The sequence below is a fragment of the Marmota monax genome, unplaced genomic scaffold, assembly GCF_021218885.2.
Source record: "Marmota monax isolate L192 unplaced genomic scaffold, Marmota_monax_Labrador192_F-V1.1 WCK01_AAM20220418_F8-fsc00799, whole genome shotgun sequence".
In the NCBI taxonomy this organism is placed as follows: domain Eukaryota; kingdom Metazoa; phylum Chordata; class Mammalia; order Rodentia; family Sciuridae; genus Marmota; species Marmota monax.
Genome location: NW_026692780.1, coordinates 102283 through 125711, shown reverse-complemented (window position 1 = coordinate 125711; position 23429 = coordinate 102283). Strand labels below are relative to the sequence as shown.

General features: G+C 44.7%; 1 pseudogene; it reads left to right on the top strand.

Annotated features, from left to right (window-relative positions):
* The first annotated feature begins 662 nt into the window (after positions 1-662).
* On the top strand, positions 663-18370 carry LOC124094428 (E3 ubiquitin-protein ligase TRIM35-like; annotated as a pseudogene).
* Positions 18371-23429: the final 5059 nt, after the last annotated feature.

Sequence of the window (23429 nt, the reverse complement as noted above, 5' to 3'; positions counted from 1 at the left end):
CACCGCATGTGATCAGTATCCTACATGTGAAAGCTGCAAAATAATCACACTGATGCAGGAAAGGGGAATCAGAGGGCCTCAGCTCGCAGGAATTCAGCTTGGATTCTAGTTCAAAGAAGTCTTTTATTCCTTTGCTTTAATGGAGACCTGCCTGATGTTAGGAGCACGCTCCACCCTTACCTTACTTTCAGCTTCACATTTCATAGGGACGAGCTAAGTTACAGTCATTTTCCTCACAAGCAAACACATCCTGAAACACTAGATTCATTCAACCCCGGGACAAGAACCGCGACTTCTGTCTTCTCAGAGGTCTTCCCACCACCCGCTTTCCTCGCCTGTTTTCTCCAGGCCAGAAGACTGGCCAAAAGAAAAGGTGGACGATGGCTTGAGTGACAAGCCTTTACGAAGGCACCGCCACTCAAAGCGCGAGCCCACGGAAGCTGCTTTAAGACCCAGCCACGACTTGGGAACCAAGTCAGGATCCTGGGTGTCTCCCATGTCGCGGGCCAGAGGTTTCCGGGACTCAGTTAAGGAAGGGGTTCCTAGACTTCATTTCCCACTTCAATAAGGACGCATGCGTCCAGTGACACCAGGGCGCGCAGCCCTGCTGGGGGAGGTGCCTGTAGGCAGAGGGCGACTACAGCCAGCTCCGCAGCCGGACCAGCTCTTCCAGCCTTCATGCGCAAACAGGAAGTGGGGCGGAACCAGTCAAGCACTCCACTCGCGATTGGCCAGCGCCGTAGCCGCTCACTGCTGCCAGAGGAAGGGGTCGGGCACTGCCTACCGCCCCGCAGTCTGCCGCTTAGCGGTTTGGGAGGGACGCAAGCCAAAGTTACAGGTGCCGGAGCCCGCAGCTCATGAATCATGGAGCCCGGACCCGCCGCGTTCCCCGGGCCTTCCGGCTCCTTCAAAGAGGAGCTGCTCTGCGCCATCTGCTGCGACCCCTTCCGCGATGCGGTGACACTGCACTGTGGCCACAACTTCTGCCGTGGGTGCGTGAGCCGCTAAGGGAAGTGCAAATGGCGCCCACATGCCCGTTGTGCGAGGACCGGGCGTCGCCCGCCGACCTGCGCACCAACCACACCCTGAACAACCTGGTGGAGAAGCTGTTGCGCGAGGAGGCCGAGGACGCTCGCTGGACAGGCCCCTCATCCCAGCGCCTCTGCCGCTTGCACCGCGGCCAGTTGAGTCTCTTCTGCCTCGAGGACAAGGAGCTGCTCTGCTGCTCATGCCAGACCGACCCCGCCACCGGGGACATTGCGCGCAGCCAGTGAAGGACACTGCCCACGACTTTCGTGTAAGAGTGGCGGTGAGCGCCCAGTGATCCAGCGCACACGTGGTGGCCAGGGCGGGACCACATCCCTGCACCCGGGCTCCGCCCTTCAGCCTGCTAGCGCTGCGTGTGCTCAGGCCTCCAGGGCTCCCTGCTCCAGCTCCGGGGGCTTCCTCAAGACCCCCACCGCGAATGTGGTTATCTATTGGGTCTGCCTTCTTCAAGGCCGGCCCAGGATGGGTCAGAGAGTGCAAACAGGAAGTGGGATACAGGGTCAGCGACCTTCTCCAGACAGCCCTGCCCCTTTCTGAGTGGCCTGGCCCAGCCAGCAGAGGTGGCCAGGTCCCTCTGAGCTGCACCAGTGTGGGTAGCCCACGAACCCTCAGTTTAGAAGTGGGGGAGGAGCCCAGGACCTGGCAAGGGATGTAGAGCCTTAAGGTTTCCGCATCTCAGTCACCATCCTCAGCTGATCCCAAAGTTTGTGTAACTGCGGGGAGAGGCCCTTGGCTCAGGCCTACTGTTTGGTTCTCTATCATTCTTTTAGCATCTTAATGGGTAGAGTTCCAATAGGTATAAACCAGGGAACAACTTACAGAGTAAAAGTAATATGGAGAACTCTTTGTTATAGAAAGGAAAAAGTGATTAGGAAATAAGGGTTAACCTAGCTAAGAATTTTTCAGAAATATTTAGACTTTAGCCCTTAGAAACACATTCATTTTAGGCTCCTTTGTCTGTGAATGAATGAGTCACACCCTACATCACCCATATATATGTAAAAAAAAAAATAAAAGTAAAATTCTGGAAATGCCCATTGTACTCTGGAAGAAGTTACACAATGTGAAAACACTAAAATTTGGAGCTGGGGGCTGGAGATGTGGCTCAAGTGGTAGCACGCTCGTCTAGCATGCATCAGGCAATGGGTTCGATTCTCATCCTCACATAAAAATAAAATAAAACAAAAAAATAATTATAAAGGGCTGGGGATGTGGCTCAAGCGGTAGCGCGCTCGACTAGCATGCATGCAGCCCGGGTTCGATCCTCAGCACCACGTACAAACAAAGATGTTATGTCCGCTGAAAACTAAGAAATAAATATTAAAAATTCTCTCTAAAAAAAAATAAAAATAAAAAATAAAATAAAATTTGGAGCTGGAGATGTGGCTCAGTTGTAGAGCTTTTGCCTGGTGTGCATGAGGTCCTGAGTCCCATCCCCAGCACTCAAAAAGGAAAGAAGCAGTAAATTTATTTTATCACCTATTAATGCATGTATCAGACCAACAGTTTGGAGAACACTGGTTAGCTGGCAGGAAGCTGACTGTCCAGAAGGAGGTACTCCACATACCCCCTCTCCTTTCTTTGCAGTGCCTTTATTAAGAAATAATTTTAAGTTTGTTATAGTTCCACACACATTTTGGCATAGACAAGTAAAAGAGAACTCAGGAGTGCCATCATTATGCATGTTTGATTGAGTAACCCTGTGACTCCTATGCACTCCCACTAGCAGAAGTGATGGATACTGATTTGAGACAGCTGAAGAAAGTGCTGGGCTCACTGGGAATTGGGGTCTAGATAGTGGGACCCAGTCAAGGTGTAACTAATTCTCATGGGGCTGACAGAGCTGCAGATCAGGAGATGGGCAGGAGTCAAGGCCAGGAACACTCACAGACCCTCCCCAGTTTGGAGCCAAGCCCCAAGCCAGGATTCAAGAGCAGTGAGCCTGGGGCCAGGAAGCATGAGGGTCCATGACAGCTTTCTTAATTAGCAGATGCCTTGCCCTGCTACGTCCTAGAAGAGCTGCAGGAGATGAGCTAGAGAATTCTCACCCTCAAGGAGCTTCCAGGAGAGACCTGAGGACTGTGGAGGTATTAGCCAGGGGAAGGAATGAGGGAGGGTATGTGGCAGAGACAGTAGTGTCTAGAAGGGTCTGGAAGTGAGGAAACCTGACTTTCCAAGCACCTAGAGAATTTCAGTGGTTACAACAGGATGGAGATGCAGATGGAGCCTTGTGTCAGGCCAGTGGGCCCTCAGGGTGATGCCTGAGAGGCAGGGAATAGTCTAGTCCAGGGCCGCCTGAAGCAGGGTGGGACTCATTCGTTTACCAGACAAACATGATGAGCTGAGGGCCTCCTGTGTGCCAAAACCTGTTCTGGGTGCCCAGGTCCCTGAGATAGCCCCTTATCTTATAAAGTTCATGTTTTAGAGGGGGAAGTCAGGAGTTAGTAGACAAGACATGGTTCTGCATGGTTGGACATGCGTGGTGATTCTGGGGGGAGCAGTGTGGGATCCCCCCTCCCATCCCACTGCCATGTGAGAAGGAGCTAGGTCAAAAGTCCTGCTGGCTGTGTGGAGCCCTGTGGGATTCTCAGACGAGGGTTGTGATGAGATAGTATATTTTAGAAAAAAGATCACTTTGGCCACCATCTAAGGATGAAGCAAAACTAAAAATCATGTGGGTGGATACTTGTAGAGAATTACTATATGTTAGATTCTCTTAAGCATGTGCATGTTAGCAAATGTAATGCTCACAAACGTTCAACAAGGCTGGGTGTGTTAGTTTTCTATCATTGACACAGTAAACTGGCACAAACACAGTGGTTTAAAACAGCATAAGTTGATTGTAGTTCTAGAGGTCAGAAGGCCCAAATTCAAGCTGTCTGCACAGCTGCATTCCTTTTGGAGGTTTCAGGGGAGAACATGTTTCCTTGTCTTCTCCATCTTTAAGGAGCATGACTCTGACTTCTGCTTCAGTTGTCTTATTGCCTTCCTTGGCTGACTACCACCTCTCTCATAAGGCCCTCGTGATTACAGTGGACCCACTCAGAGTATCCAGAGGAATCTCCCCGTATCAAGATCCTTAATTCCGTCATCTGCGGAATCCCTTTAGCCATAACATTCATGGTTGTATTGATTAGAACTTGGGCTTTGCAGGGTTGCAGGGCATTTCAGCCCTCTGTAGTTAGTAGCGTTATCCCTATCTTACAGTGTAATGAGGTACAGTATAAAGACAGTCTCGGTTTAAGTAACTGCCAAAGTCACAGAACTAGTAGCTAACTTCCCCTGGGCCTAGTTTGGTCTGTGCTCTGGTCATTGGCTTTGAGAGAGCCTTCTCTCAGTGCTGCTTGTGCTCTGATCCCAGAGCTGTGGGCAGCCAACTGTGTTTGGATAATCAGGCATCTGGGTGGCTGTTGATCATTGTCAGTGTGCAGAGAGCAGGTAGGTTGGACACCTGCAATGTGCTGGGCACAGTGTGTCCAGCAGAATACAGTCCAGTCCTAGAGAACCTACCTGGGTGAAGTTGACAGGCACAGTTTAATACTCTCACTAATAACTGAAGTTTCAGTGAAGGATGGGACACTCTAAGAGGAAGGCCTACTTTTTTCGTCTGATGAGGCATAGTAAGGAGCCTCTGAACAACTGATTTCACAAGACCTGAAGGCCCAGAGGAGTAAAGGAAGGCCAGTAGCAGTAGTGGGGGCATAGGGTGGGGCCTGCAGTGACCAAAGGACATTCTATATGAGGAATGAAGAAGTTTGGGACAGATCCCATAGGGCATCCAAGAGCATGTTAAAGAGCTTGCCTGGTGTCCTCAGCACAGGGAGATATGACCAAAAAGACTTAGAAGATTTTGGAATATAACGGAAATGTTTAAACAGAGCTCTAGAAAGAACACAAGTGCTTGTGGGACCTTAGGAAGTCCTGGAGCACAGTGTTTCTCAAACCTGAACAATGTGCTTGCTCTTCTTAAAGGAAAAAGTGTTCCAATAATGTGGCTTATATATGTTACCGCGAAGGTGCACACAAACACAAAACATATAAATTGCTCTTGCCTATATCACAGATATGCAATAAACCAAAGGAAGTTGCCAGATTAAGTCCAAGCAAAATTAGGATCTGTACAATTCCAGTTAAAATATTAATTACAAGATTTTATTTTGCTGAAACTAAATCTCTACTCTTGGCAGAGATCCTTTTGATTGATTCTCTTTACTGTGTTCCAAGTGCTGGCTTGATTCAGGAGTCAAAGCTTCCCTGTTTGAAGAACTCAGAAACTCAAACTCAGTTGATGCACATGGTTGGCCAGCTTATAGCACCCATTCACCCTCTACATGCTGAGTGTATTGCTCTTCCCTCATTAGGCCAAGACCATGACACTCATACAGACTAGTGCCTGGTAATCATTAACACATTTACACATGCTAGTGCTGATGTTGTAGGAACCAAGAGCATGTGTCACACTGTGTATGAGGTGACTCAGGATGGCCTTATCTTGATGGGTTTTTTTGGTTCATCATTCAACGAAAACACTATCTCAGAATACTCTTACACTACTTGCAAATCCACAAAATACTCAGACACAGACCGTTCCAGGGGACTGTGAAGATAGTTACATTTACTAATGAGAAAATGGAAACTTGGGAAAATTCATTCATGCACTTCTTGAAGCTTTGGGGTAAACATGATAAAATTCTTGGGTCAGAACTCAAGTTTAGTGTTTTCAATACCAGACACACTCCAAAGTCCCTCAGAGGCCCAGGCCTCTAACTGCCTTGTCTGGACCCCTTTCTTATACATGCCTCTGGACTTTGACGTACACCCTGAAGCCTTGGTCCCCTGCCTGGGGCTACCTTCTCAGAATCAGCCTGAGAAGTGTCAACCCAGGGATTCCAGTTACTCTTAGCTACATTCGGAGGTCTCCCCACCATGGTTTGCAAGTGGTTCATCCTCTCCAAAAACAAAGGTTGACATTTAATCTCCATTGCAAGGCATTAAGAGGGTAGAAACTTAATGTGACTGGTGTTTAGAGGTGAAGCCTTTGAGTAGGATTAGATAGGAGTGTCAGAGCCCCCACCATCCTGGTGGCTTTATGAGAGGGGAAGAAACAGGATTCACATGCACTTCCTATTTCCCACTGTGTGATGCCCTCACCCATAATGGAACTCAGCTATCCTGGAAGACTATCACCAGACATGGCCCTAAGTCTCAGCTCAGAACTCTGAGCCAGAATCAGCCTGTTTCCTAATAGCTTATCCTATGCTGTTGTATTACTGCAAACAGAAAATGGACTAAGACATTCCCCTTCTAGTTCTTTCTACCCTTTCCTAACTACTCACTACTTTCTGGGTCCTCAGCTTTCAATTCAAGCCTGGCAGATCCCTAGTTTCAAAGAGGATGTTCATTGCCTCCTTGTTAAGCCTGTGCCCCCGGCAGAGAGGGAGTCTCAATTGCCCACTGTGGCTCCTGAGTGAAGAGGTCCCAGCAGTAGGCAGCATGGTAAACACCTATTGTGTGATGAGTCTGCATATCAAGCGGGAAGAAAGATCTGGAAAACAAATTGGAGTTGGATAAGGATGAGATCTAGATGAGGTTATCTTAGCATTTATGCTGTACATTAAGAAACCTGGAACATCTGGTAGGAGAATTAAATTTCTTGGCTCACAAGTGGCACTTATTGGTACTAAGAGCTAGACCTTGCAGCACGTACTGTGTGCCTGCCCGCTTCTCAGCCCTTGACGTGCACTGATTTGTCAACCCATGAGCTCCATAGTGATATCCCTCTTATCGGGTAGGAAACTGGTATTAAGTAATTAGCACTGTCCCTGCTACATGTAGGTGCTCCATAAATGGTGATGGTAATTTACCAGTACTATTATTAGAATTGTTATTATTTTTATTAGAATTAATCTAATATTAGTAATATTAGATTATTATTATTATTAGAATATTTACTATTTTTCCAAAAGAAAATATATGAAAAGGTTTCTCACAATGTAGATGAAAAGGTAGGAATCCAACCTAAAATTCACAGTGTTCTTCAGGGGGTCCAGAAAGTTCAGAAGCAATAATTAAAATTTTAAAAAAACAAAAACTACTGAAGAGATAAATATTTGAATTTGACAATTAAAGTCTAAGCAAAATGAGAATGTCAGGAGAAGGAGGGGTCTGGAGGGAAATGTGTTGAGAAGGCCTTATGGGAAATAACTTCATTTGATGGGAAATGAGGGGGGTCAGACCCCCTAAGGTTAGTGACTTCAGACCAGTACAGTCTGGAACATTTCAAAGGGAGCCTGCAGTCCCTCCCCCTGTCTTATCCCCACAGCTCAGGGACTCAGAGCTCAGCCTGGACCAGTCCCAGTCTGAGCAGGATGCCCTTCTGTGCTGTATTATGGCACCTTGAGAGACAACAGGCCCCTCTACCTCCTCAGCCCTGTTCCCTGTACCAGGCATAGGACAAGGGAGCTGGGCTACAGGACATCTGAGGGCCCTTAGCATTATAAAGAAATGATTTGAGATCAGGACTAACATTCAGCTGTGCCCCAGGGGATTGGCATGGACCAGGTTCAGTAAATGCTGTTTTCATGCTCTTGTCAAAGTGGAATTCCAGTTATAAATGTGGTGTTTGTCCTCCCTGTCTGGCCTCCAGTCCTAACTTGCCTCCCTGCCTCCTTCTCATTCCCCACATCAGGCCAAGTGTCGAAACATGGAGTACACACTGCAGGAGAAAGCCAAGGCCTTCTGGGCCATGCGACGCTCCTACGAGGCCATCGCCAAGCACAATCAGGTGAGTGCTTGGACCCAGAGTGCAGCCAGGGAGAAGCAGGGGAGGGTTGGCTTTGGCTCTGTTGATGCCGCCTGTGGGGTAGCTGTGGACTTGGAAGTCTCATACAGCTTTGTTCTCAGCTGCTGACTGGGCTACACTGCCTCACTGAAGACTGGGCATGGCACACCAGCAGCACAGGAATGGCTTAAGAAGCCAACCGTGCCATTGCACTGTCATTTAAGAATAACTTCAGTGTGTGCTGCATTTTGCCATTCACTCCATGCAAGCTCCTGCGATTCCTGTGATTCCTGGTGTCCTTTCAGTGCCCGTGTCCACTCCACCACAGCCCTGTTCCCTGTCTCTGAACCATACATGTCCATGGAACTCCACCTGCATTGCTGCGCCTCCTTCCTGGCTGCTCCCTGCTTGTGTTCTTGGTTTTCTGTTCTTTGTTCTGTTCTTTCCACTCTCCGAGAACTCCAGTGGTCTTTTGGAAAAGCACATCGTTGTGTCATTCCTCTGCTTAAAATCACCTAGTGTAGTTCCATGCCCCAGACTGCGGTCCAGACTCCTTCCCATGGCCAAGGCTGTTGTCTGCCCCTTGCCTGCCCCAAGTTCATCTGCTGTTCTGTGGCTTGGTGCTGTGTTTCTGCCACTTCTGTGGCCTTCTCTGTCCCTTAAATGAGCTAAAGCTGTTCCCCTGGCCCTATAGTCAAAGATGCTGTTAAAATTTCAGCTTACACATCCCTTGTGAAGCTTTCCCTGCTGCTAACCAGACTAGCCCTTCCCTTTTGCTCGGCTTCAGGTCTCCCTCATTTTCTTCAAGACACTTCATTACCTTGTTGTTTTCTAGTTTGTTCTCTCTCATCAAAATACAAGAAAAGTGAGCACATTCCCAATGTCTGGAAGTTTTGGGCACCTGCAGGGGACCAGTAATGAGCTTGTGGATGGTTCCATGGCTAGATATTAGGAGGCTTCCCTGAGCCCAGTCCTTGGCCACTCAGGCACTGTAGGGACTTCAGGGGAGTGCCTAGCAGCCTAAACCAGGTGTGTCCGCTGTGGCTGAGATGAGTGCAGCTGAGTGGTAATTACTAGAAGCAGTCATCTCTCAGAAGGTGACAGACCAGAGCCAGGGTCAACGAGACAGTCAGAAACCAGCCTGTCCCAAGCTGGAGGAGCAGAGCAGGAGTCGAGGCTGTGAAATGTAGAGTCCAGGGCAGTAAGCTGCAGGCTGACCTTGGAAATCTAACCCTGTGTCTACAGGCAGATCCCTCGGCCCCCACCAAACTCATGCACTCACCTGTAGAAAGAGATTCCATCTTCCTAGGATTTTTGTGAAACTTTGATATAAGGTAATGCATCTGAGTGCCCACAGAGAGAGGCCATTCAATGTTTGTGATGTTTTGGAGACCAAGAAGCTGAGTTGACAGAGTGGCACCATTTGATCATCTTAGGTCAGAGCCATGAGAACAGACCAAGATTCCAGTCCACAAATGAGATTGCAGCCTGCCGTTGCTAGAGGACACCGTTTGTGGTGTTCTTCTGGTGCTGTCATGGAGTCATCAGGCTTCATTTCTGCCCTGTAACCAATGTCATCATGGCCAAAGCTGTTTGGCTGGCTTTGTGTGTAAAAAAATAATAAAGGGAGACACAGAGACGATGTGCAGAGGCAGGGAAGGTATCCAAGTGGCCACATTTATTTATACCAATAGGTTACGTTTGGTTATTAGTACCATAACTACATTATTGTTTAGAGTATCAGTAAGGTTGCTTATTCTGCAAGTAAATTTTACAGTTATAGTATGCAATGTAGGAGCTTTGTGCAGTTCTCAAGAAAGTCCATTGTCTGAAGTTACTTTTAGGCAGGCAGCTCCAGGAGCAGCAGAGCTTGGTGAAACATTGTAGTTATCTAGTAAATAAGTTCCTTTATTCCTAGGAACTATGTGCCTGCAATCAAGGTCGAGGTTTGATGAGCCTCTGATGAGCCTCTAACACAGAGGCTTCTCAGGGCGTTACCATACCAGCTAGACATTGCACATATATTAGCTATATTACTAGATCCTATATTACTAGATCCTTAGATTGCAGGGCATTCTAAAGGTGGGAAACAAGGTGCCTGTTACCCTCTGGGAGTTTGCTCACCAGGGGAATGCTTCCCTGTACATTTCCATGATCAGAATACCTACATTTGTGGGTATGGGGCTGGACTAGGGGGAAGGGGGGTGCATCCATCTCTCTCTGCCAGGCAGCAGAGAGCTCTTAGGCTTCTTGTGGAGGCCAGGGTTCTTAAGGTGGTCAGGTTGAGGCCTCCAGAGTTCTATCTGGATGGGTGCTTTTCCCATTAAATTCTCTGAATCCAAGTCGCTGAGTATACATTCTGTTATTTACCCCTTTACAATGAGGCTGTACCTGCTGGTGTGACAGTGGCTGGAGTTGCCTTGGCTCTTGCCGAGTTTTCCTCTTTGCTCCATCCTTTCTTGTCCTGTGTGAGAAGAATCAGTAGATTCCACTCTTCCTACGCAGTCCCTTCTCGTTTGCCCGTCTTTTCACAGTATAGATTTCTTCTGTGAATGATGTGAATGCCAATTCATATCCCTTTTTTGTTCTTGGAATATTTGTCTTTTCTCCCATTGGATTTTTGGAGCACTTTGTATATTAAGACTAATACTAGTTTGTTGAATATATTGCAAACATTTTTCCTAGTTTGCCATTTCTTTTTCAATGAATTATTTTCAGGGTTTTTTTTTGGGGGGGGGGTCATTTATACAGTAGTCATTTTGGAATTACATGCATGTATTTAACCCTGCTTATAAGGTCTTGACATTTAAAGCTTATCTTTTATATACATTCATTTATCTCATTGTTTGAGTCTTTTTTTGTTTCATATTATGCTAAGCAATTTCTTTCTTATTCTCAGGCAAGAAGTATTTCTTTGCTTTTTCTCTGAGTATTTTTATGGTTTGGGTCTCATTTTCTTAATATTTTTGTGGTTATGATTTGGAATGTGCACATTTTTACGATTGAGTGTTAAATACTTCCCACTGTTTTAGAAAACATTTTGATCAGACATAATTAAGGGCAAAAGATTTGAAGGCAAACAAGTTTTTAAAATTGTTGCTATTTGAAATAATTCACTTCTGTCACACAGGGTTTTCCATGCTTTGAGAACCCAAATGAGATACAGACTGTTGTGTGTGAGGAGCTTACAGGACTAGGGTTATCATCAATAAGCAATGATTTCTTTTTCTTTTTTTTTAAAAGAGGGTCTCACTAAGCTGCTTAGGGCCTTGCTGAGTTTCTGAGGCTGATTTTGAACTTGAAACCCTCCTGCCTTAGTGTTCCCAATCACTGGGATTGCAGGCGTGCACCACCGTGCTTGACTGGTGATTTCTAAAAATTTATCAAAACAGCTGCTATGCTCCCCAATTTGAAATTTAAACTTATAAATTTGTGCTAGTCAAGTCTTGCATCGATGCTTCATCTCTAGGGTTCTACATAGGATTCTTTCTGAAAATCTGAAGGTCACCACCTTGGGGACAGCAGAGGCTCCCCAGGTCTGAGTCACTGACTCCAGCTTTTTGCTGCAGGTGGAGGCTGCGGGGCTGGAAGGCTGCATCCAGCAGGAGTTCCACAAGCTCTGTGAGTTCCTGAGGGTGGAGGAGCAGGCTGTTCTGGATGCTGTGGCCCAGGAGAACAGGCAGAAGCAGCTCCTGGCCAATGAGAAGATGAAGCAACTCATAGAAGAGACAGAGGTGCTGGCCCACGAGATCAAGCAGCTGCATATGGAACTGAAGGAAGATGACATCTCTTTTCTTATGGTGAGGAGCATGGCCGCCGTGTTCTGTGATGGGGCTGGATGTTCAGGGACCAGAGAACCATGGTCACCAGCCCCGCCATGCCAGTCTTCCTGTGACCTCCTGGCTTTGGTCCTGAGGGATGGCATCAGTGTTCTGCTTGTCAGAGGCCAGGGGCGTGACAGGGGTGGTGTCTCCAGCCTCTTCTCTCCCCTGCCCTCCCTGTCTCTCTCTCTTGCTCCCCCTGTTCTCTTTGCTTTTGTGCCATCCTTGGTTTCTTCTTTCTCTACCCCTAGTAAATGGGGTTTTTCAAAATCAGATTTTTTTAATATTTAAATATGGCTTGTTCTCTCTTAAGAATGATTCCATTCTCACTTAAAAAAACAAATGCCATTGAGTTTATTTTTTCTCACTTTGGTTGATTGCATCATTGGGCCCCACAGAGAAGTTTCTGTAACTTGAAGGCTGGTTTGTAAATCAGGATGATCAGGATGACATGCTATCCTCTTCACCACCAACAGCTCACCTTCTGGAACGGTGGGCAAATACTGTGTTCCAGTACTGTGTCCCATTCTGGGGAGGACTTTTGTGGGTTGACCACCTCATGTCAAGCCATGATATGCCTTGTCTCCAGAGGACACTGATTACAGAATCACTCAAAAGATTTAAATTGTTTCTTTCTTTGACGATTCTGCTAAGGAAATTGTCATCCTGCCAATGATTTTGGTTTGTGATTTTGTTTTTCTAAATAACAGCTCTATTGAGATATAATTTATATATTGCACTGTGTAAATCACCCATTTTGTTGTTGTTGTTGTTGTTATTTAGTTTTTTAAAAGATAGGATCTCATTCTTGCTTTGGCTAGTTTCAAATTGCTGGGCTCGAGTGACCTTCTTGTTTCCTGGGTAATTGGAACTACAGCCCCACACCACTACACCCAGCTTGTCACTTATTTAAAACATACATTTTAGTGATTTCAGCACTGTACAGTTGTGCAACCATCATGACAATCTGTATTTCAGATCATTTCATCCATCCAAAAAGAAGCTCCAAATCCTTCAGCTGTCACTCCCCTATTCCTCCTGTCCTGGTGCCTTTCAGCCGCCAATCTCTCTTGTCTACCTAATTTGCCTATTTTACACATTTCATATAAATGGAGTCATATAATATGTACCTTTTGTGACTGGTTTCCTTCACTCAGCATATTTTGCAACTTCATCCATGTCTTAGCAACTAATAGTTCTTTCCTTGTTATGGTAGAAGGATACTATTCTATTGCATATAACATTTTATCTGTTCATCAATTTGTGATTATTTGGGTTGTTTTTACTTTTTGCTCTTGTAGGTAATAGGGCTATAAACATTCATATACCAGTGTTTTGGTTTGTTTTGTACTGGGGGTGGAACCCAGGGTGCTTTTACCACTGAGTTACATCCCTACTTCTAGTTTTTTCTTTTTTTCTTTTTTTTTTTTCAATCTTGAGACAGAGTCTGGCTGACTTTCTTGAGGTCTACGTTGCTGAGGCTGGCCTTGAACTTGTGATCCTGTCTCAGCCTCCCAAGTCACTGGGATGACAGGCATACACCACCACACCCAACTAATGTACCAGTTATATGTACATGTTTTCATTTCTCTTGGATGTTGCTAGCTCCTTTGGTAACTCTGACCCTTTGAAGAGCTGCCAGATTCTTTTGCAAGGCAAATGCACTGTTTTATATTGCCATCAGCGGTGAATAATGATTCTACTTTCTCTACATCCTTTCCAACTCTTTATATATATATATATATATATATATATATATATATATATATATATATAGAGAGAGAGAGAGAGAGAGAGAGAGAGAGAGAGAGAGAGAGCCATCCCATTGAGTTTGAAGTGGTATCTCATTATTTTGATTTGCATTTCATGGTGGCTAACAATATTTAGCATCTTTTCATGTGCTTATTGGTCATTTGTAGATCTTCTTTGGAGAATTATCAATTCTACTTTTTTATCCATTTTTTAATTAGGTTGTTTCTTTGTCGGTTGAAAAATTCTTTGTGTTCTAGGCACAAGTTCTTTCTCAGTTTTAGCTCTATATTTAGGCCTTTGATGTATTTTATGTCATTTTTTTAATATGGCATCAAGTTAGGGTCCACCTTTAACAATTTAGTGTGTACTTTAATAATTTTTACAATTTGTTGGAAAGACCATTTCTCTCTTAAATGATTTTGCTGTCCTCATAGATAATTGGCTGACACTGAATGTGAGGGTTTACTTCTGGACTTTCAGTTCTGTTCCTTCCATTGATCTCCCCGTCTGCCCACATGTTAGTCCTGCACTCTCTTTACTATTGTTGCTCTATAATAAGCTGTGAAATTGGGGAGTGTGAGTCCTCCAACTTTACTCTTCTTTTTAAAGATTATTTGGCTCTTTGGGGTTCCTTGAATTTCCATATGAAATTTAGACTCAGTTTCTACAAAGAAAGTACCTGGGATTTTGAAAGGAATTCTGCTGAATAACTAGATCAGCTTGGGGAGAATGGACATCTTAACAATATTAAGTCTTCTGATCCATGAACATGGGGTGCATGGCTCCTCTTGAGGTCAGAAACTTACCATGCTTTCTCTGTGTCTGTGTCTGTGTCTGTGTCTTTTCTTTCATAAACACAAGCACCGAAAGCGCTGGTAAGTTGACAAGTCTGGTGGAAGGGAGGGGAAGAACAGGCAGAAACACCAAAGGTGCAAAATCCAGAGGCTCCGGGCCAGGCAGGTAATGCAGCCAGCTGGTGGGATCCACAGGGAGTGGTGGGGACTGCCAGATGGAGAGACCTTTCTTTGAGGCTCTCCAATTCTGACTGGCATGGAGCGTCTCCAGCCACTGTGAGGGGAGGGAGAGCAGCATGCATCTGCTCATGCTTCTCAGTGGCCATCTAACATTTAGACATCTTTCTTGACCAGCCTCCTCCCTCTGAGAGCTTCAGGACAGGCCCTTGTCCTGCACACTCATGTGCCTTGATGGCTTTGGGTTCTCTGGGATGAATAATTAAGAATTATGTCCCTGTCTGAGCCATCCAAAGATAAAAGAGTGGGCTTTGGGAATTAGGGGAAGTAGTGAGTTCTCTGTCACCAGAGGTGCTCAAGCAAAGGACTCTGACCTCTTGGTATTGTTGGAGTAGAGCACTGTTAAGGTCCCTTCCAATTTGTTACACATGCCACAAGCAGATGTGTAAGTGTGACTTCTGTCCACAAGGATGGCAGCCGTGTTGGAGAACCTCCTATTTCTATTTTTCCCAGCTGGGGAGGGATGAGCCCTCCTACTGAATCCTGAAGGGTGTGGAGGCTCAGTCAGTTCCTGGACCAATCAGGTTTGTCTTGGGGAAGGCGGCCAGGAAACCTAGGCCTGAGGCAAGGGAGCAAGGCCTGTTGCCCATTTCCAGTGAATCCAGATAAGCCCAGGTGCTTTGCTCCAACTTCACCCACCATGCCCAGTCCTCCTTCCACAGGCTTTTCTGCACTGTGGAGCCGGAGCCCATCCAGCCCGGCATGCTCATCAACCCCTGCTGGTACCTGGATTCCCTGCAGTACCGTGTGTGGAAGAAGATGATCAGTTCCATCAAATCTGGTAAGGGGTTCTGGGAGGTGTTTGTGCCCAGGGAAGGTACTTTATGCTAGCACAGAGCTGCCAAGCTCCACTCTGTCAGGCTCTACCCATTCTCTCCACTGACCTCCCAGCAGGCCCTTGACCCTGGTCATCTCTCTCCTGCCTGATGGCTGCAGCCCCTCCTGGCATACCACATTCCTATACGGGCCCTGACCCTCTGTCCTCTTCAGAAAGAGAAATACTTCCTCTATTCAGAATTGTAACGTGTATAATGAAAGGCTTTATCCATCCAAGGTCACCAAAGGACCACACACAGGGTGCCTTAAATGACAGAAACCCATTCTCTCATGGTTGTGAAGGCTAGAAGCTCATGCTCAGGTGACAGCAGGGCTGTGGTCCTCTGAAACCTGTGGCAGGGGCCCTCTTTGTCTCTTCTAGCTTCTGGTGTTGGCTGGCAGGCCTGGCTGCCCTTGGCCTACAGCTGCAGCACCTCACCCTCTGCCCTCTGCCACATGGCTTTTCCCCTCATGTGTTGTCTCCATTCCCATTTTTATAAGGGCACAGTCAAGGTGGGTTCAAGTTCCAACCTGCTCCAGTCTGACTTTGTCTTAACTGTATTTATAGTAATGCCCATTTCCAAATAAAGGCACATTCTGGGCCACTGGGTGGGGGCTAGGATTTTCACATACATTTTGGCCATTACATTTGAACCCATAATTTCCATCAACCCAGGGCAACTAGAACTGAGGTGGTCATTTTGGGGCCCTTGGGACACCACCCGGTGTGGCAGGTGGGAGAGTATCAGGTTTGCTTACTGTCCCCCTTCTGCCCTCAGTTCCCTTCAGCTTCAATCCCAACACTGCAGCAGGTTGGCTCTCGGTGTCTGATGACCTCACCAGCATCACCAACCATGGCTACCGCCTGCAGGTGGAAAACCCAGAGTGCTTCTCCTCAGCACCCTGCTTGCTGGGATCCTGCACCTTCTCTCAGGGCTCCCATGCTTGAGAGGTGGCCATGGGTGACCTGCAGAGCTGGCGGGTGGGTGTGGTGCGGGTGCAGCCAGATACAGGTGCAGAAGGCCACTCACACAGCTGCTACCATGACACACACTCTGGCTTCTGGTACGTGTGCCACACGCAGGGTGTGGAGGGGGACCACTGTGTGACCTTGGACCCGGCCACCTCACCCCTGGTCCCGACCATCCTGTGCTGCCTACGTGTAGAGCTGGAGTGCGAAGAGGGTGAGCTGTCCTTCTATGATGCTGAACATAACTGCCACCTATACACCTTCCATGCACGCTTCGGGGAGGTGTGGCCCTACTTTTACCTTGGGGGTGTGCGGGGTGATGGGCCTCCTGAGCCCTTGAGCATCTGCCCCTTGTGAATCACTATAAAGGAAGAGCTGGATGTCTGAACTGGCCCAGGCCTGCTGGATGCTGTGCCGTGGGCCTGCTTTATTCCTACCTCTTCCTGAAGCCCATCCCCGGCCTTGGCACCTCTGCCCACTACCTTGTGAGGTGCCAGCATCCTCTGCCATTCTGTCTTGCCTTTTTCTGTGACTCTAGGCCCTATGCCTCTTCTTTATTTTTGGTCCCTTCTCTGTTCAGTTAAAAGCCATGCAGGAAGTATCTCACTGGGTCCAGGCTCTTCCCAGGGTGTGAATTTTTAAGTCCTCATTTGAAAATTTCTGGAGAAAATGTTTACTTCTAGAACAGGCCTGTTTTAAAATGTAGGTTTTATTATTTTCCAGGTATGGTTAAGCCAACTAATCAGGAGATGACTGCTGTTGGAAAGAGTCTGTCACTCATTTCCCAGCCATGCCTCATGGAGACACACAGGAAAGCACTAGGGTCAGTCAAGATACAAAGGGAAAGAGGGGAAGGTGCTGGCAAAGCCTTTGTTGTGGTTTTCCTGGGAAGGAATGGGTGGGGCAGCATAAACCAGGTGGACGCTCTCCAGTCTTGAGTAGTTGCAGTGGGTTCTGGCATGTGAGGACTGCTCCTCGTTTCTTGCACCTGCCTTAGGATGATTAGGACAGGAGATGTTGACTTGGCAGAGAGCCTGCTACAGGAATTGGTGTGATTCCATGGTCTAGGTTGGCTGGACTCACGAGACAGGCAGCCTTCAGGCCTATTGGCTGTCTAGGGATTGGGTAGCTTAAGAGCTGCGGTCACTCCAGTGCCAGAACATCAGGAATTCAGCAAAGAAGCAAACAGTTAGTGCAGGGCTCAGCTTAGCTACTGCTTTATATTACTAATTTAAAACTTGCATGGATCTTCCTGGGGGTCTTGTAAGGTAGGAGGCAAAGCTGCCCATCCATATCCATCAACTCCAGTTTATCTGGTTGTACATCAAGAGTTAATCTCCTGAACCAAGAGCTCCAGAGCACTTAACAAACTTAAAATCATGCTGTGCACCTGTTCCCTCGCTGGGACTCACTTTCCTCATCTGTACAACAGACAGTGGGACTAGAAGACCATGTCCTTCTATAATTTTTTGGGGTGAGTTCCTCTGGTGAAAGTATGAGATGGGAAGGGAAGAGGTGTCCCCTCCAGTTAGGAAGAAAGGAAGGGTGTGATCCGAGGGAGGCCGTTTGGAAGACAGGTGCTGTACAGTGGGAAGGAAGGCAGTGTCCCTTGTCCTCACTGCCGTGTGTCACTGACCTCAGCCAGCTTGCTCCCTGTTGGGTTCCATCCTGTTTCTCCTCTCCACTGTAAACCTCCACCTTTCATTTCTCATGCCTGCAAATGCTTTCTAATTTCCAGCTCACTGTGTGTGTCCTGGGAACTGGCAACATGAAAGGAGATACTGTCTCGTGGGTACCATTTTATAGTTAGGGGCACGCTGCAGCCTGGATTCCCCACTTTATAATAGCTGATGTTCTAAACAGTAATTAGGAGTCCTGGTTATAAGTGTGTTGTGCACATTGGTTATGTAACTAGTGGGGAGGGACCAAGTGTGACATGCCACTGGGGCCAGCTTGGCAGTTGGCAAATGAGCTCACATGTGTCAGATTCTCAGCCCCCACCGCCCCCCCCCAAAAAAAGAAAAGCTCTAGGCACTTTGGGAACCAAGCAGTTGTGAGTGTGTGCGCTCTGCTGGGGTTTAACCTGACAAGTACAGATTCTGTATGATCAGCCTGACTTGTTGGTTAGAATAAATGTTTAAAACTATTTTCACCCAAGCTGTTACGAATTTTTTGTTTGTTTGTTTTTGTACAAAAGAATAACCCTGCAGGATTTATTAATAAGAAACTACAACATATGCCAAATACATTGATAGTAATGGAAGTCAGTGGTTACTTATGTAAATGAATATGGGTTAGTTATAGACCCAAAGGAACTTTTTTTTTTTTTTGGTTGTTCAAAACATTACAAAGCTCATGACATATCATCTTCCATACATTTGATTCAAGTGGGTTATGAACTCCCATTTTTTACCCCAAATACAAGTTGCAGAATCACATCGGTTACACATCCACATTTTTACATAATACAATATTAATGACTGTTGTATTCTGCTACCTTTCCTATCCCCTACTATCCCCCCTCCCCTTCCCTCTCATCTTCCCTCTCTACCCCATCTGCTGTTGTTTAATTCTCTCCCTTGTTTTTTTTTCCCCTTTCCCCTCACAAACTCTTATATGTAATTTTGTGTAACAATGAGGGTCTCCTTCCATTTCCATAGTTTCCCTTCTCTCTCCCTTTCTCTCCCCCCACTCGTCTCTGTTTAATGTTAATCTTTTCCTCATGCTCTTCTTCCCTGTTCTGATCTTAGTTGCTCTCTTTATATCAAAGAAGACATTTGGCATTTGTTTTTTAAGGATTGGCTAGCTTCACTTAGCATAATCTGCTCTAATGCCATCCATTTCCCTGCAAAATCCATGATTTTGTCATTTTTTAGTGCTGCGTAATACTCCATTGTGTATAAATGCCACAGTTTTTTAATCCATTCATCTATTGAAGGGCATCTGGGTTGATTCCAAAGTCTAGCTATTGTGAATTGTGCTGCCATGATCATTGATGTGGCAGTATCCCTATAGTATGCTCTTTTAAGGTCCTCAGGGAATAGACCGAGAAGGGCGATAGCTGGGTCAAATGGTGGTTCCATTCCCAGCTTTCCTAGGAATCTCCATACTGCTTTCCATATTGGCCGCACCAGTTTGCAGTTCCATCAGCAATGTACAAGTGTACCCTTTTCCCCACATCCTCGCCAGCACTTATTGTTGCTTGACTTCATAATGGCTGCCAATCTTACTGGAGTGAGATGGTATCTTAGGGTGGTTTTGATTTGCATTTCTCTGACTGCTAGAGATGGTGAGCATTTTTTCATGTACTTATTGATAGATTGTATGTCCTCCTCTGAGAAGTGTCTGTTCAGGTCCTTGGCCCATTTGTTGATAGGGTTGTTTGTTATCTTGTTGTTTAATTTTTTGAGTTCTTTGTATATTCTGGATATTAGGGCTCTATCTGAAGTGTGAGGAGTAAAGATTTGTTCCCAGGATGTAGGTTCCCTATTTACCTCTCTTATTGTTTCTCTTGCTGAGAAAAAACTTTTTAGTTTGAGTAAGTCCCATTTGTTGATTCTAGTTATTAACTTTTGTGCTATGGGCGTCCTATTAAGGAATTTGGAGCCTGACCCCACAATGTGTAGATCGGAGCCAACTTTTTCTTCTATCAGGTGCAGAGTCTCTGGTTTGATATCAAGCTCCTTGATCCATTTTGAATTAACTTTTGTGCATGGCGAGAGAAAGGGGTTCAGCTTCATTTTGTTGCATACGGATTTCCAGTTTTCCCAGCACCATTTGTTGAAGATGCTATCCTTTCTCCATTGTATGCTTTTAGCACCTTTATCAAATATAAGAAAGTTGCAATTTTGTGGATTGGTCTCTGTGTCCTCTATTCTGTACCATTGGTCCACCTGCCTGTTTTGGTACCAGTACCATGCTGTTTTTGTTACTATTGCTCTGTAGTACAGTTTGAAATCTGGTATCGCTATACCTCCCGATTCACACTTCCTGCTTAGAATTGCTTTTGCTATTCTGGGTCTTTTGTTTTTCCATATGAATTTCATGATAGCTTTATCTATTTCTACCAGAAATGCCGTTGGGATTTTGATTGGCATTGCATTGAACCTGTAGAGAACTTTGGGTAATATCGCCATTTTGATGATGTTGGTTCTGCCTATCCATGAACAGGGTACATTTTTCCATCTTCTAAGATCTTCTTCTATCTCTCTCTCTTTAGGGTTCTGTAGTTTTCATTGTATAAATCTTTCACCTCTTTTGTTAGGTTGATTCCCAAGTATTTTATTTTTTTTGAGGATATTGTGAATGGGGTGGTTTTCCTCATTTCCATTTCAGAAGTTTTGTTACTGATATACAGGAATGCCTTTGATTTATGCATGTTGATTTTATATCCTGCCACTTTGCTGAATTCATTTATTAGTTCTAGTAGTTTCTTTGTAGACCCTTTTGGGTCTTCTAAGTATAGGATCATATCGTCCGCAAATAGTGATATTTTAAGTTCTTCTTTTCCTATTTTTATGCCTTTAATTTCTTTTGTCTGTCTAATTGCTCTGGCTAGTATTTCAAGGACTAAATTAAATAGAAGTGGTGAGAGAGGGCATCCCTGTCTTGTTCCAGATTTTAGCGGGAATGCCTTCAGTTTTTCTCCATTTAGAATGATGCTAGCCTGAGGCTTAGCATATATAGCTTTTACAATGTTGAGGTAAGTTCCTGTTATCCCCAGTTTTTCTAGTGTTTTGAACATAAAAGGATGCTGTACTTTGTCGAATGCTTTTTCTGCATCTATTGAGACGATCATATGGTTCTTATCTTTAAGTCTATTGATGTGGTGAATAATATTTATTGATTTCCGTATATTGAACCAACCTTGCATCCCAGGGATGAATCCTACTTGATCATGGTGCACAATTTTTTTGATATGCTTTTGTATTCGATTCGCCAGGATTTTATTGAGAATTTTTGCATCTATGTTCATTAGAGATATTGGTCTGTAGTTTTCTTTCTTTGAAGTGTCTTTGTCTGGTTTCGGGATCAGGGTGATGTTGGCCTCATAGAATGAATTTGGAAGTGCTCCTTCTTTTTCTATTTCTTGAAATAGCTTGAAAAGTATTGGTATTAATTCTTCTTTGAAGGTTTTGTAAAACTCCACTGTATACCCATCTGGACCAGGGCTTTTTTTGGTTGGTAGTCTTTTGATGGCTTCTTCTATTTCTTCCTTTGTTATTGGTCTGTTTAAATTGTGTGTGTCTTCCTGACTCAATCTGGGCAGCTCATATGACTTAAGAAATTTATCGATGTCTTCACTGTCTTCTATTTTATTAGAATATAGGGTTTCAAAATACTTTCTAATTATCTTCTGTATTTCTGTAGTGTCTGTTGTGATATTGCCTTTTTCATCCCGTATGTTGGTGATTTGAGTTTTCTCTCTTCTTCTCTTCGTTAGCATGGCTAAGGGTCTGTCGATCTTATTTATTTTTTCAAAGAACCAACTTTTAGTTTTATCAATTTTTTCAATGGTTTTTTTTTGTTTCAATTTCATTGATTTCCGCTCTGATTTTAATTATTTCTTGTCTTCTGCTATATTTGCTGTTGTTTTGCTCTTCCTTTTCTAGGGTTTTGAGATGTAGTGTGAGTTCGTTTATTTGTTGGTTTTTTCTTTTTTTGAGGAATGAACTCCAGGAAATGAATTTCCCTCTTAAAACTGCTTTCATTGTGTCCCATAGATTCCGGTATGTTATGTCTGAATTGTCGTTTATCTCTAAGAATTTTTTGATTTCCTTCTTTATGTCTTCTGTAACCCATTGATCATTCAGTAACATATTGTTTATTTTCCATGTGATGCAGGATTTTTCCTTCCTTCTTTTTTCATTGATTTCCAGTTTCATTCCATTATGATCAGATATGGTGCATGGTATTATCTCCACTCCTTTATATTTACTAAGAGTTTCCCTATGGCATAATATATGATCTATCTTTAAGTAAGATCCATGTGCTGCTGAGAAGAACGTGTATCCACTTGATGATGGTTGATATATTCTATATATGTCGGTTAAGTCTAGGTTATTGATTGTGTCATTGAGTTCTATAGTTTCTTTATTCAGCTTTTGTCTGGAGGATCTGTCTAATGGCGAGAGCGGTGTGTTGAAGTCACCCATAATTATTGTGTTGTGGTCAATTTGACTCTTGAACTTGAGGAGAGTTTGTTTTATGAACGTTGCTGCACCATTATTTGGTGCATATAAATTGATAACTGTTATGTCTTGTTGGTGAATAGTTCCTTTTAACAGGATATAGTGTCCTTCTTTATCCCTTTTGATTAACTTAGGTTTGAAGTTGATTTTATTCGATATGAGTATGGCCACTCCTGCTTGCTTCCGAGGGCCATGTGAGTGGTATGATTTTTCCCAACCTTTCACCTTCAGCCTGTGTATGTCTTTTCCTATCATATGAGTCTCCTGAAGGCAGCATATTGTTGGATTTGTTTTTTTGATCCAGGTTACCAGCCTGTGTCTCTTGATTGGTGAGTTTAGTCCATTAACATTTAAGGTTACAATTGAAATATGATTTGTATTTCCAGTCATGTTTATTTATTTATTTATTTTAGTTTGGCTAGTTTTTACTTTTTGGTTGTTTTCCTCCCCCTTTACTGAGATACCTCCCGCTGTTGGTTTTGGGCACTGTTTTTCTATTCCTCTTCTTGTAGAATTTTGCCCAAAATGCTTTGCAGTGCTGGTTTTCTGGCTGTGAAATCTTTTAGCTTTTGTTTATCGTGAAAGATTTTAATTTCATTGTCAAATCTGAAGCTTAATTTTGCTGGATACAGTATTCTTGGTTGGAATCCATTATTTTTCAGCGTTTGAAATACATTGTTCCAGGATCTTCTCGCTTTCAAAGTCTGTGATGAAAAATCAGCCGTTAACCTAATTGGTTTACCCCTGAATGTAATCTGCCTCCTTTCCCTTGTAGCTTTTAATATTCTCTCCTTGTTCTGTATGTTGGCTATCTTCATAATTATATGTCTTGGAGTTGGCCTATTACAGTTTTGGATGTTTGGGGTCCTGTAGGCTTCCAGGATTTGGCAATCCATTCCATCTTTCATCTCTGGGAAGTTTTCTAGGATTATTTCATTCAATAGGTTGTCCATTCCTTTGGCTTGAATCTCTGTGCCTTCTTCTATCCCAATGACTCTCAAATTTGGTTTTTTGATGAGA